This window comes from Trichechus manatus, unplaced genomic scaffold, assembly GCF_000243295.1.
Source record: "Trichechus manatus latirostris isolate Lorelei unplaced genomic scaffold, TriManLat1.0 scaffold00209, whole genome shotgun sequence".
In the NCBI taxonomy this organism is placed as follows: domain Eukaryota; kingdom Metazoa; phylum Chordata; class Mammalia; order Sirenia; family Trichechidae; genus Trichechus; species Trichechus manatus.
This window is the reverse complement of record NW_004444145.1, coordinates 3,389,767-3,403,950: the sequence shown is the minus strand read 5'-3', so window position 1 is coordinate 3,403,950 and position 14,184 is coordinate 3,389,767.

Genomic DNA, 14,184 nt, shown 5'->3' with positions numbered 1-14,184 from the left:
GCTGGATCAAGCCAGGATAGAAAGGGATTGGGGGGCCAGGTGGGGGCGGTGCCCTCCTCTCTGGAGCTGACCAAGACCTGCCAAGATCCTGCCCAGAGTGGGCCATGTCAGGGCAGCTCCTCCCTCCCAGGGTGGCTTGGAAAAGATTTTCCTCTCCCCTAATGTGCTCGCGGCCAGCCTTCTTGAGAGACTAGCGGCACGCAGAAACAGGCCCTTAGAAGACGGAAGGGTTATAGATAGGGTCTCTGCACCCAGCACCAAGAGCCTGGAGTCTTCTCCCTCTTTGGTGGAGCAGGGCTTGGTGAGGGTGTGTGTGGTGGTGGAGAGGGTTCGAGAGAGCAGATACCTCACTGAATAGAACTGAGACTCTCAGGACTGTGGGTGAGGGGCTTCCTTTTTTTTGTTTGTTTTTTACATTCTGGGAAATTAAAACATAAAGAATTGCCAAATTAGGTGTACAGATATTATATATATTAAATTTAATGGAATTTTTGGCCTCAGATGTAGAGAACTGAACCAATCATACCACCCCCTCCCCTGTATGACTCCCACCATCAGACTATACAAGACCTCTCTTGTTTTATTTTTCTTTATTTATTCTCTTTCATCCCTGATCCCCACACCCCATTCTCCTTTTCTCTTCCTTTACCAGCTGGCACCTATATGTCCTCAAAAATGTACAACTTCATTGAGAAATGTAGTGTTCATTTGTGTATGTGTTTTTAGCTTGTTAGCCACTGTCAAGTAGCCCCTGACTCAGGGCAACCCCATAGACAACCAGTGTTAGTCAGAAACTTGTTAATCATCATAACAACATACAAGCCTCCACAGATGAGTGGTGGCTGTGCATGAGGTGCATCGGCTGGGAATCAAACTCAGGTCTCCCACATGGAAGACAGGAATTCTACCACTGAACCACCATTGCTTACATCTTATGAATTGTGCTATAGAGCTTATTCTATTTGCTTTTTCACTCAACACTGTGTCGCTTCACGTACATTCTATCAGTTAGGAGTGCATAAGCGAACGCTGACCCTCATGGTGTGGTGGTTACTATGGACTGGCTGCTCAACCTCAATCCCAAACTGCAGAAGCTGGAAAGCTAAAGTACATTTCCCAGATTCCCTTCAGCTGGGAATCTGTAATTTAGGTTCAGCCAAACAGATGTTCTTATGTAAGACATAAATTTGAACAAAGTTAACTCTCATGGAACATCCGTTTTGCTGTCACAGATCATGACAAAAGCAGTGGGGCTCTGTGGTGCGCAGCTGTCTGATTCATCAGCTTCCCGTAGTAGTGACTGTTGTTTTCTCAATCACAAGCAGAGGTCATGTGATTCTCAAAGCTGGGAGTTGTTCGTGGACCTAGAGCCTACTTCTCCATCTCTTTCTGTTTAAATTAGTCGGAATTTGTTTCCGTTGTCTGCAATTGAACCCTAACTGATTCGAGGGGCTTATTTTTCACATAAGTTAAGAAGGTGGTGTTGGTTCAACAACTTGATGCCAGGGCCTTCTCGGCAAGGCTCTTGACTTTTCCTCATGGTTACAAGATGGCTGCTGTACCTCCAACCATCACACCCATTTTCCAGGAAGAAGGGAGAAGAAAGAGATAAAAAGGTGTGCCCTGCATTTTTGGTCAAGAAATTAAAGATTTTCTTTGAAGTCCAACTCATCAGACTTCTGTTTTCATTTCATTGGCCAGAAATGTGTTACATGGTCACACCTAGCTGAAATGTGACTAGAGAGAAGGAGAGCTGTGGATAGGGATTGTGTCAGTTAGTCACCTATGTCTGGCCCATAGTCTCGTGCATTTTTTCTAACTGCTGCATAGAATTCCATAGTGCATCCACCACATTTTACTTATCCATTCTCCCAGGGATGGTCACCTAGGTTGCTCCCAACTTCCTTTCCCTACATCCTTATACATATCTGCTTGGACCTAAGAGGGCATCTCTGAGATTACTGGGTCAAAAGGCACATACATGCTTAGTGATTAGGAGCTGTCAGATCGCTCTCTATTTTGCACTGTACCCAGCTGCTGTGGGTAAGAGTTTCCCTACATCCTTGCCAACGCTTGTGATTATTCAGCCTTCTAATTTTTGCCAATCTGGTGGTACTATCAAGTGATATCATTATTTCGCAGTGGATTCTTCTGATGACCAACAAGGTGAGCATTCTTCCAAGTATCTGATAGTCATTCTTGTTCCCCCTTCTGTGAACTGCCTGTTTGTAGCCTCTGCCCAAGGTCCTAATGGATTTTCCTCTTTTTCTTATTTTCAGCAATTCTTTCTAATATTCTAGATAATAAACCTATTGTCAGTTTTAGATGTGGCAGCTATACTGTTGTCATGGATTGAATTATGTCCCCCCAAAAATGTATCCATTTGGCTGGGCCATGATTCAAAGTATTGTGTGGTTGTCCTCCATTTTGTGATTGTAATTTTAGGTTAAAGAGGACTAGGGTGGGATTGTATAATACCCTTACTAAGGTCACATCCCTGATCCAGTGTAAAGGGAGTTTCCCTAGGGTGTGGCCTGCACCACCTTTTATCTTACAAGAGATGAAAGGGAAGCAAGCAGAGAGTTGGGAACCTCATACCACCAAGAAAGCAGGGCCGGGAGCAGAGCGCGTCCTTTGGACCTGAGGTTCATGCGCTGAGATGCTTCCAGACCAAGGGAAGACGGATGCATCACAAGGACCTTCCTCCAGAGCTCACCATGGACCTCACAGAGAGAGAAAGACTTCTCCTGGAGCTGATGCCCTGAATTTGGACTTGTAGCCTACTTGACTGTGAGAAAATAAATTTCTCTTTGTTAAAGCCATCCACTTGTGGTATTTCTTTTATAGCAGCACTAGATGACCTACCTATTAACTTTATCTATGATAATCTTCATTGAAAGAAATCTTGGATCTTAAAGTGGTTAAATTCATCAAAATTTCTCCTTATAATTCATACTTTTGTATCTTATTTAAGAAGATTTTCCCACTCCAAGGTCATAAAGATCTTAATTTCTTTTATTAATTTTTCATTTTTATTTTTAATATTTAGTCTTTAATCCATCTGGACTTAACATTTATATGTGGTGTGAAGAAGGGGTCTAACCTTACCTTTCTCTATTTAGTGAGCCAAGTTTCTAAACAATTCTTTCTCCTCTGATTTGTGATGTCATGTTTTTCATATGTAGACTTTGAGCTCTCTTTTTATGTTCCATCATTTTATTAAATGGTTCCTATGCTGAAGCAACAATGATTTTATTACTCTAGCTTTGTAGTTTGTCCGACTACCTGATAGGGTGGGTTCTCCATATTTAATCTTCTTTTTCAAAATTGATTTTTATTCTTTTATATAAAATTGCAAATAAGTCTATTGAATTCTTTTAAATATTTTGCTGGCATTTTTATTGTAATGGCATTGAATTTATAGATTAATTTGGAGAAAAATGACTGCCTCACAACATTAAATCTCCTCAGTGCAGGCTTGGGGCCCTAGCTTTTTAGGGACATCTTTTATTAGATTCCTCTCCATCATCCTGTCAAAGATAAAGGCTATAGAAGTTGAAGCTCAAGTTTGCCAGGTTCAACAAATGTCCTCAGATAAAAGCAGCTTCCTTGTTCTGTTTCCCTGTCTAAATTCCTGCCTTCTCTTAGATTTTAACCTAATAAATTCTTGCTAGCTGCCAGTTATTCTATGCTTTTTAAAATAATTTGCATTTACATTTTAACCAGCATTTTTACTCAGAAAGATCAGTCCAGAATCCAGCCAGTCATATACTGGAAAAAGAATTTCCTCTAATCTTAATTAATTAAAAAACAACCCAGTAGCAATATGGGCAAAAAACACAGGCAATTAATTCATAGAAGAAATACAAATGGGCAACAAATGTATGAAAAGATACTTAACCTCATAAGTAAGCAAGAACAAGCAAATTAAAACAATAATGAAATGTTACCTTTGGCCTATCAGTTTAGCAAAAATTAAACATTAATAATATTAAGTGCTTACACTGTTGGGGGAATGTAAACTAGTGAAGTATTTTTGGAAAGTATTTTGATCTACCAAAATAACAAATGCACACACACACTGACCCAGAAATTCTGCTTTTAGAATCTTCCCCAAAACAGTACTTGCGTATGTGAGCAAAGACCTACTGTACATTATCTTGCAGCATTGTTTGTAATAGCAAAAAAGTAAAAAATTAGAAGCAATTTTTTTTTGTCATCAATAGGGGAAGGGCTAGTGAAAGTATGGCATGTACAAATTATGCCTCTATTAAAAAAGAATGGACTGTCCCGAAAATATCTGCAAGACACGTTATCAAGTGGAGATAAAAAAGCCTTATGTAATATATACATACCGTCTGTGTGTGCATGTGTGTGAGTGAGCTTGGCTATCGACATGTATGTAAATACATAGAAAGGACTGGAACAACTGTTCTCTGCACTGGCTGCACATTGTAATCACTTAGGGACTTTTCAAAAAGAACGATGCCTGGAAACTACCCCCTGAGATTCTGAGGTAATTGGTCTGGGCCACGACCTGTGCAATGGGATTTTTTAAATCTCCCCATGTGATTCTAATGTGCAGTCAAGGTTGAGAGCCATTAAAACGTTGACAGTGGTTAACTTAGGGAAGGAGAATGGGAGTGGAGTAAAAGCAGACTTTCATATTTTGCTTTTCAAACTTGTATAATGTTTGAATTTTCGACCAAGATAACTATTACTTGGTAACAAATGAAAAAAAGAGAAAAGACTCAGAAAGCTTTCCTTGACTGCTTCCTCCTCTTCCTCCTCAACCTCTCCTGCACAGTTGTCAGTGCTATCTCTGAACATCATTCATTCATTCCTTTAATAACTATTAGTTGAAATCTACTCTGTGTCAGGCATATATTTCGGTTCTTGCACTGGTCGCACCAGTTATCATTAATCTTGTTCTTGACTGTTTCCAGCCTATTATGGATGAATAATATCCTCCCAAAATATGTGTTGGAAGCTTAACTCTATTCCTGTGGATGCAATCCTGTGTGGAAATAGGGGTTTCTTTGTTCTGGTAGAGGCTATACCAATGTAGAGTATGTCCTAAACCTAATCACTTCTGAGTTGTAAAAAGAACAGATCAGACATAGGCAGGGACACATACTGGGGGAGACAGAAGCCATGTGAAGATCACCAAGAACCAAGGACACCCAGGGTGACCGACAAGGAAGGAATTGACACAGCTGAGACCCTGATTTGAACTTTTAGACTCCAGAACTGGGCGAAATTTCTGTTCTTTAAAGCCTCCCACTTGGGGTATTTGTGTTACAGCAGCACTAGGTAACTAAGACACCTCCCCTTGGTCATCTCTGTGTCTCCTGCATCTAGCACAGAGTCTGCCACCCAGTAAATGTGAGTTCCCTGCCAGGCTCTCCTCTGGCCTGAAGAACCCACAGCACCATTTAGGAATGGCTGTCGAGAGATAGGAAGACTTTTACCTGTGCTGAGAGACCCCAAGGACACCTAGCCAGCTGAAAGCGGATTTCACGTTTTCCTTTGAAATTCTCTTTCCCCAAGCCTAGAGAAACCACCTCTGGACCAGTACACAGGATCCTCCCCGCCCCACCCCTGCCTCCGTAAGGCTCCTTTTCCTGCAAGACCACTCAGCCAGCAGGTGGCAGCCCGGGGCAGGAAATGGGAGTGCATTCCCATGCCACAGAGTTGAGGCCTATAGCCCAGGGTTCTGGGGTCAGATGCAGGGGCAAGGGCTTGCTTGGCAAGGCAGATGCACAGGAGTAGGGTGGCGGATTTCATTTTTGGAAAGCACGAAGAGCAAGGGAGTTATTTCTGTAGATCCTAGAATCAGCTTTAGTCAACCTGGCTGGGTACCAGAAGGTTTGTGAAGTTTCTTTTACCTTTCACCAGCAGCGATGCCCAGTGCCAGGTGCTTTGTCCAAGCTTCCCTCCTCAGAAGCCTCTATGCTGGTGCCTTTCCACCCCCTACTCAGTTCCCCAGGCCAGGGCTTGACCCTCTCTGTGTATTTCTTTGCTCATGGAGATGGCAGTGGTAGTGGGGGTTGGAGGTTGTTTGTTAATATGTAAGATAATGGATACTGATACAGGTACATTTAAGTTAGGGCCTTCCAGAGACTCAGTGTGGGGGCCTCAAGGCTTAACAATGAAGGAATTTTACAGGTTAGCCATCCTTCTTTTGATCTCTTAGCTGCTGAGGTCTGACAGGAGCTCACCAGGTTGCACCTTTGCTTGACACACCAATTTCTCCTCAGCCTTGTGCTCTTCAGTGTCTTCTGCTGATTCTCCTCTGTTTTCATCATTTTTCCAACATTTGATCTTTCTCATCTCACTGTGTGGATCTTCCCACCTCTCCATCCTTTTACCTCTCTGAGACCTACTTGATGACATGTACTGTCTGGAGTACCAGCTGATTCTCTATCTCTCTCTCTGACTGTCATGCCATATCTCCAGCTATGTAATCCTCTAGGCTGGGGTTTTGCCAGAGTCATGATTTGTGGAACTCAGTCAGAAGAGAAGGGGGAGGTTTGAGGAAAGCAGAGTGCTGTGGCACCTCCCCAGAGAAGGAGCTCCACAAGCTTGAGTCTGGCTTGGAGCATGAGGCCTGGGTCATCTTTAGGAAACCAAGTGTACTGTCATCTCATCCTTTCCCTTTTTCCCAGGATCTCTGTCCAGCAGAAGCCCCCTTACTCTCCCACCCTATAGGCCTGGCGGCAGATACAGCTGGGACCCAACCCAACTTAAGGACTTAGACTCTCGGGATGGGACTCGGCTGGGTGGGGCGGAGAATGGAGGAGGTGGCTTCTGACCCTGGCTCCAGCCCCTTCTGGGGGTTCTGTGTGACCTGCCATAGGTCATGGCCCCTGCTACCCAACCATCATCTACATCACAAAACCCACAGCTCGTAACTCAATGCTGGCAGGGGAAGTCTGGGATTGATTTAGGGCCTTCTCTGACCAATTCACCCTCACTGGACTATGGCCCCTGGGGTAAGGGCGGGGATGAGGGTCATGGGTGAAGTTCAGGCAGGGGAGGAGTCCTGATCACTACATCATACCTGTTGCTGATCCTTCCTTCGGCACTCCTGGGGAGTTTGGGGGGGAGGGTACAGGAACTGGAGTTCAAGATTCTCACTGACCAACCCATTCTCTCTGCTCAGCTCAGGGCCATGCTGAGGGAACTATGTCCATGGCCTCGCGGGCATTCAGGGACAGCTTCCGCAGGATCCAGGGCAATCAGGTGAGAGCTGAGTAAGCCCCTCCACCTGTTGCTACCAATCCCCAGTTACAGTGAGCTTTAGAGTCGGGTCTCCCCAGCCTGGGGTTCCACAGTCCACAGCCCTGACATTTGTTGTTGGTGTTGCTGGGTGCCATCGAGTCGATTCCCTCACAGTGACCCCATGTGACAGAGTATAACTGCCCCATAGGGTTGTCTAGGCTGTAATCTTTTTTTTTCTAGGCTGTAATCTTTACAGGACCAGATTGCCAGGTCTTTCTCCCAAAGAGCCGCTGGGTGAGTTTGAACGACGAATCTTCCAGTTAGCAGTGGAGGCTTAACTGCCCTTACATTTAGCCTGGTCCATTTTTGTTAGTGTCCATCCCTCTACCATTCCTTCCCAGAGATATCACTGAAGAATTTCCTCCACTTAGAGTGTTTCAAACTTTTTTCACCACCACCCACAGGAAATATATGACATCTGGATCCATGACACGTGAACATACATATAACTAAAGCAAAGTTTTGCAAAACTTTGTGATGCACTGTGATGTTTTCTATGCTATTCTGTGTTGTTGTTGTTGTTTAAGATTTTAAAATGATTTTGCAAACAACTAATGGGTTGACACAGTTTACAAGTAACTTCTTATGTTTTAAACCTTATGGTGTTTGAAACATCTTCACAAATTTTAAAGCCCATTTTACAAACAGAGGGGCATTAGTAGTTCAGTGGCAGAATTCTGGCCTTCTATGCGGGAGGCTCAGGTTTGATTCCCAGGCAGTGCACCTCATGCCCAACTACCACCTGTCTGTCCATGGTGGCTTGTGTGTTGCTATGATGCTGACCAAGTTTCAGTGGCGCTTCAAGACTAAGACAGGTTAAGAAGAAAGGCCTGGCGATCTACTTCCAAAAATCAACCAATCAAAACCCTATGGATCACCATGTCCAATCTCTGCCCCCCTGCCCCCCACCCCATTATGGGGATGGTGTAGGACTGGGCAGGCTTTCATTCTCTCGCAGGTGGAGTTGCCATGAGTCGGAAGTCGACTCATCAGTAGCTAACAACAACATTTTACAAACACAAAAACCCACACTATCTTCATAAAAGCCCAGTGAGAAAGGTAAGGCAGGGTTTTCACTGACCCATTTTATAAACGTGGAAACAGAGACTCTGAGAGGTTAATTGACCTGCCCAAGATCACCCAGCTGGTGAGTGGCAGATCTGGGATTTCAAGCCAGGTCTTTTGCGTGCCTGTTTCCTGTCCCCTGCAGCTTCTCTTTTTCCCTCTCCTTCCCAACACTCCAAATTGAGTTCATTGTCTTTTTCCATTTTGAAGGCCATCCCCTTCGAAGGGGAAGATGGAGGGACAGAGCAGCTGAGGAATTCTGTTTTCCCTGTCATCTGTTAACACTGCACCATCTGCCAATTCTATCCCCAGCCTCCTACCCTCTGCCTCAGAGGAGAGGACAGAGTGGGGGAGGAGGCCATTTTCCTGGACCTCCAGGACACCTCCCACCAAGGAACTCAGAAAACCCACAGAAAGCTCAGTTTTCTGCTCAGAACCAACAAACAGGACGAGAATTAGAAGAAGGTGCACGGGAGATGAGATGAGATGATGAGACGGAAGGAAAGAATTTCTGACCATCAAAGGATAAAATAATAGGACCCACCCCTCCCCCACTCTCAGGGTCTTGTCTTTACGCCCCCCACCTCCACCTCTGTGAGGCTGTTGCGGGGGGTGGGGGGCGGGTGGCAGACATGCACTGATCCCAGCAGCAGGAGCCCTGCAAGCCGCTTGGGTTGAGGGCGATATAAGTCCGATGTAAGTCCATCTTACAGGGAGCCTAGGCAGATTTATGAGGCTCGGGTGTGGCTGGCTGTTATTCAGCCTCTGACTTTTTAATTCCCAGCCTCCCCACCCACTCTGCCCCCTCCCCAAGAAGGCCTTTGTGCAGGACAATGAAGAACCTATAAATTCTGGGGGACAGGAGTGTGGGGGAGGGGAGCACAGATCACTTCAGCTCCCCCCACTCAGCGGCCCTGCATAGCAAGAGGTGGCCTCCATGGACCTGCTGCATCTCATCCCATGCACACTGGAGCGGAGAGAGAGAGGTGGGCCATGCCTTACCCCGTCCTTTACAGAAGAGGAAACTGAGGCTCAGAGGCAGAGGGTGTTCTCTAGTCCCCGCTTCACGTACTCATCCTCAACTCACTCATGTATTTATTCCCCTTCTCTCCTCCCGTGGTCATTCCCTTACTCTGGCATTCACTCAACAAACACCTAAGGAGTTATGAACTCTGTGCCAGGCCAGGTGCAGAGGAGGCAGTGATTGGTGAGACCCAGGCCTGCCCTGGGGGATGCACAGAATGGGCTGTGATTAAAGAAGGCCAAAGTGAAGCTTGAACCCCAGCTGTCTGGGCTGGACACCTGCAACCTTTCTCTGATCCTTTCCTCAGCAAGCCCTTTGCAGCTCCTGAAGCACTTTCATGGGCATTTTTAAATTTAATCCTGACCATGACCCTGTGAATTAGGTATTACAACACCCACCCCCTATTTTGCTGATGTGGCCTTGAGAGGGTAAGTAGTTTGCCCAAGATCATCCCTCTGGTGGGTGGCAGAGCGGAACCTGGAACCAGGCCCTTTCCTCTGCACCACAGCTGCAGCCCTGAGGACTGTGGGGACCCAGGGTATGGCCATGGGCTGTGGCCTGAGCTTCCTTTTCTACCTCCTTGCCCAACTAGCCCTGTGGCCCCCCTCACTCCTTCCATGCTGACCCTTTCCTGGTGTTTTACTCTCCACCTTCCTGCCAAAACCAAAACCAAACCAGTTGTTGTTGAGTCGATTCTGATTCATTGTGACCCCATGTGTGTCAGAGTAGAACTGTGCTCCACAGGGTTTCCAATGGGTGATTTTTCAGAAGTAGATCACCAGGACTTTCTTCCCAGGCACCTCTGGGTAGACTAGAACCTCCAACTTTTCAGTTAGCAGCTGATCATGTTAAGCATTTGTACCACCCAAGGACTTATGTTTACTTACCCCACCCATATATCTGCTGCATGGTAATAATGAATGAATCTAATGCTTAGGATGCATGTGTGTGTTTGCTGAATGACCATGCATTCTTGTATGTGTCCTGGTGTGGATCTGTGTACTGACGATAATATTAGTAACTACTTCATAGAGGAGGTATAAGAATTTAATTAAGCCATGTAGAGTGCTTAGAATCACGGCTGGTACATAGTAAAAGCTCAGTAAGTGTTGGCTGCTATGATTCTTATTGTAAGCCACAGGCCTGCCTATGTATGTGTGGCATCTGGGTGAACACAGGTGGATACAGGTGTGTGCAGATGAACCCTCCAAGGGAGAAGCCACCTTGGAGGCAACCAGATCGCCCAGCCTTCAGTTCTTTCTCCAGGGATTCCTTCCTTCCTTAAATGTATCAAGTATGTATAGAGTATTCCTATGTTTGTGCCAGGCATTGTGTTAGTGAAGAAGAACAAGAAAGGCAAAGTCCCAGCACTCATGAAGTTGACATTCTCATAAGTGAATAAATAATTACAGAATGTGGTAAGTCCTGTGGAAGAACTATATAAGACAAAGTGACAAAGTGGATTGGGCAGATAGGTGTGAGGCTGCTTTAGTATTGTGATCAGAGATGATGAGGAGGTGACATTCCTAAGGAGACGGACAAGGTGGTCCAGGCAAAGGAACCAGCAAGGCCAAGGCCAGAGGTGGGGAAAAGCTTGTCAAGTTCAAGAAACAGAAAGGCAGCCAGTGTGAGCAGGGTCTGGGAAGAAGGGAGAATAGTAGGCAGAGGGAAGGGTAAGAAGTTGGGGCTTTCTTCCAAGAGAGGTTAAGCAGGGATTGACATGCTCCATTCTTTTTCTGACTTTAATTTTTACAGGTCCCTCTGGCTGCTGTGTGGAGCACTGACTGATGGAGAGCCAGGAGAGCAGACAGTTGCCTTTGCAGTTGTGCAAGGAGGTAATAGGTGCTTGCGCAGTGTGTGTTGGGGGGGGGGGGCAGAGGCTGATTCAAGATACATCTTAGATGCAGAAACCACATGAGTTGCTAATGGACTGGACACCAAGGGTGAGCTGAAGAGGAATTCAGGAAGACAGAAAAGGCCAAACTGGTCCACTTGTCTCCTCCAGCCATTGCTGGGCCTGCCCCTCCACATAGATGCCAACACTAGGCATTTGCTCTCCCCCTCTCTAGTCAACAGCCCTGCATCAGGGGCAGTGGACTGCTCATTCGGGTCCTTTGTGAGAATCAGAAAAGGTGCCCTTTGCCTTCCTCCCGAACGAGGCAGCACCTACCAAGGGCCAGGCTTGGATTTCAGACCCATTTGTCCCCTCTGTTTAGGGCACAGCACGCACAACGTACATCTTTCCGCTCCCCAGCCTGGGCCACGGTGCCAGCCTGACAATCTTTGCAGCTCTGAGAAGCCTCAGGCGCGGGGCTTGTGGGGGCACCGGCCCGAAACAGCCTCTGGGGGCAGGGGCGGGGCCTCCGGGGCGGGGAAGGCTGGCATTTCCTAACGGAATCTCCCAGCTCCTTTATCGGGGGAAGGAAGTGTCCCAAACTGGCATTCCTACCTTTTACCCCAAAAGCGCGGCGCCCTCGCGCCGCCGGAGCCGCCCCTCCCGAACTTGCGCCGCAGTTCCCGCCGGCTCCGGGCCCGGAAGGCCGCTGCCCCTCCCGCTCACGAGAGCTAACGAAGCTGATCTTCCGGCCTCGGGCTACGGGCGGGGGAGGGCCCAAGCCGTAATTGCTGCCATCTGCTCCCAGCTCCCCAGCCCCTCAGTCCCACCGCCGGGGGGAAGGGTCCGAGGCGCGCAAGGAAGCCACAGCCCCCGCGCTCGGAACGCCCCCCTCACGCCCATCCCCGCCAACCTAGAGGGGCGGGGCTCTAGGGTGACCCGCGAGCCTGCAGTGGGGTGTGTGCTGGGTGAGCCAAGCTCTCCCCTACCAGCCTTTCTTTGGGGTGAGGTCCCCAATTGGAGTCACAGAGCATTACAAGGCACAGAATCCCAATATTCTGGGTCTGCTCGTCGTGGAGCCAGGCTTTCTGAAGGATCCTGGGGGCTGTTCCTCCCCAACTCACACACATTGGCGTACACATTGATCCGTGGTTAACACTTGCTTTAGGTTATTGACACCCTGATCTCTGAACAGCGCTGATGTGTCTGGTATGTGTGGGAGGGGAGGGGGCAGAGCCTAGGCCCCAGCCGGGACTTGGCTCTTCAGTCAGAAAGATCCGGGTTGAAAACCCCACCCAGCTACTACTCACAGGCTGGGGGGCCTAGAGCAAGTTACTTCAAGGCTAAAAGCCTGTTTCTTGGCTGTAAATGGGGATACCATGATACCTGCTTCTTGGGTGTGTCCTGAGGATGTGATTCCACAGGGCCTGTGAAGTGGTCATCAGCAGGTGGGTTGATAGTTCCAGGGAGAGCAGGGGCATCAGGGGGAGTGATGACAGGGGTTGGGCTGGCCCCGTGGAAGGTTCTGTGACAGCAGGGAACCAGCCTGTCAGGGACTCTGCTGGGGAAGAGGGAGGAGGCGAGGGCAGACAGGTCATTAGAGCAGTCTTGCTGGTTCAAGGCCACCTCCTGGAGTCTCTGCAACATCAGCTTCTGGAGGTGAGGATGTTGGCTCTTACCTCTCTGTACCAGTGCGGGGGGCAGGGGCGGGGGTTGGCGGGTCTTGGGAGTACTCAGTAAATGTTTGTGAATCCCCCCAGGGCCATAACGGTTCCACGCAATCGGCCTTGTCTTCTCATAAGAACACTTTTGCCAGCACTCTGCGTCCTGGGATTTTGCTCCTGCTTCCCCTCCCATCCCCAAAATTATACTCACTGGAGTACTCACAAGGCAGAGGAAAGCATCCCACTGCCCTGGTACAGGAAGCCACCCCCCCCACCCCAATGCTCACACATTGGTTTGCATCATCTTCACCTCTACCCCCCAGGGATCTAAACATTCCTCCAGGTGCAGAAGCCCAGGTGATCCTGAGCAAGGTTAGGCTCCCAGACAAACTGAGTCCCTTCCCCTGCCTCCCCATGTCAAGGTCCCCTGGTGACACAGATGTCCTTCCTGCCCAGGACCCAGGACCTGGCCTAACAGGGCTAAGTGCCTGCTGCCTCCCCCTCCTGCAGCCCCTCCTGCAGCCTGGACGACTCCAACAAACCTGTGTTTGCCCCAGAGGCCAGCTCTGGCAGGGCTGAGCTACAACCCTGACCACCACCAGCCTGATGACCTGAGTCCTCAACACAGGTGAGGCTTGGAGATGCCAAGGGAAAGCAGGCTCTCAGTACAAGGAGGGGATGCAGTGTGAAAAGTTCTGGAATCACAGGGACCATTGGAGAACCTGAAGGTTACTGCCTTCTGGAGGGGTCAGGAGGATGCCACTGAGGCAGTGGTTTCTGGGCTGGGGTTTTAAAGGATAAACATAAGTTCATCAGGGACAGAAGGGGAAAAGTGGTGTTCCAGGCAGAAGGAAAAGCATGTGCAAAGACTTGGCAGTGTGAAAGCACATGATGTGTCTGGGGAAGAATGAGAAGTTTGATGTGACTGGCGCAAGAGTGTTAAAGGGAGGAGTTGACAGGGATAAGAAGGAAACAGGCGTGTGTAGGGCGGGGCGGGTGGTGGTGGGGAAGTGGCATATACACCAGGCCAAGGAGTTTAGACCTGAGCTTGCTGTAGCAAATTGAAGTGTCTGCACAGGGAGGGGCAGACAGGAACACAAATAGCCAGAAGGAGTGACGCTGGCAGATGTAAGATAAAAAGGTCAGTGCCAACCCAGTAATAAAAAGGCCAATTAATTCACCTGGGCTTCAGACCTGAGAGACAATAGGGACTGATGGGGACTCTGGCATATGCAGGAGCCCCAGGGGTCCCTTCTGAATGCCACAGTTGTGACTCCACTCCAGTCAGTTGTTGCCATACAGGAGCACAGGCT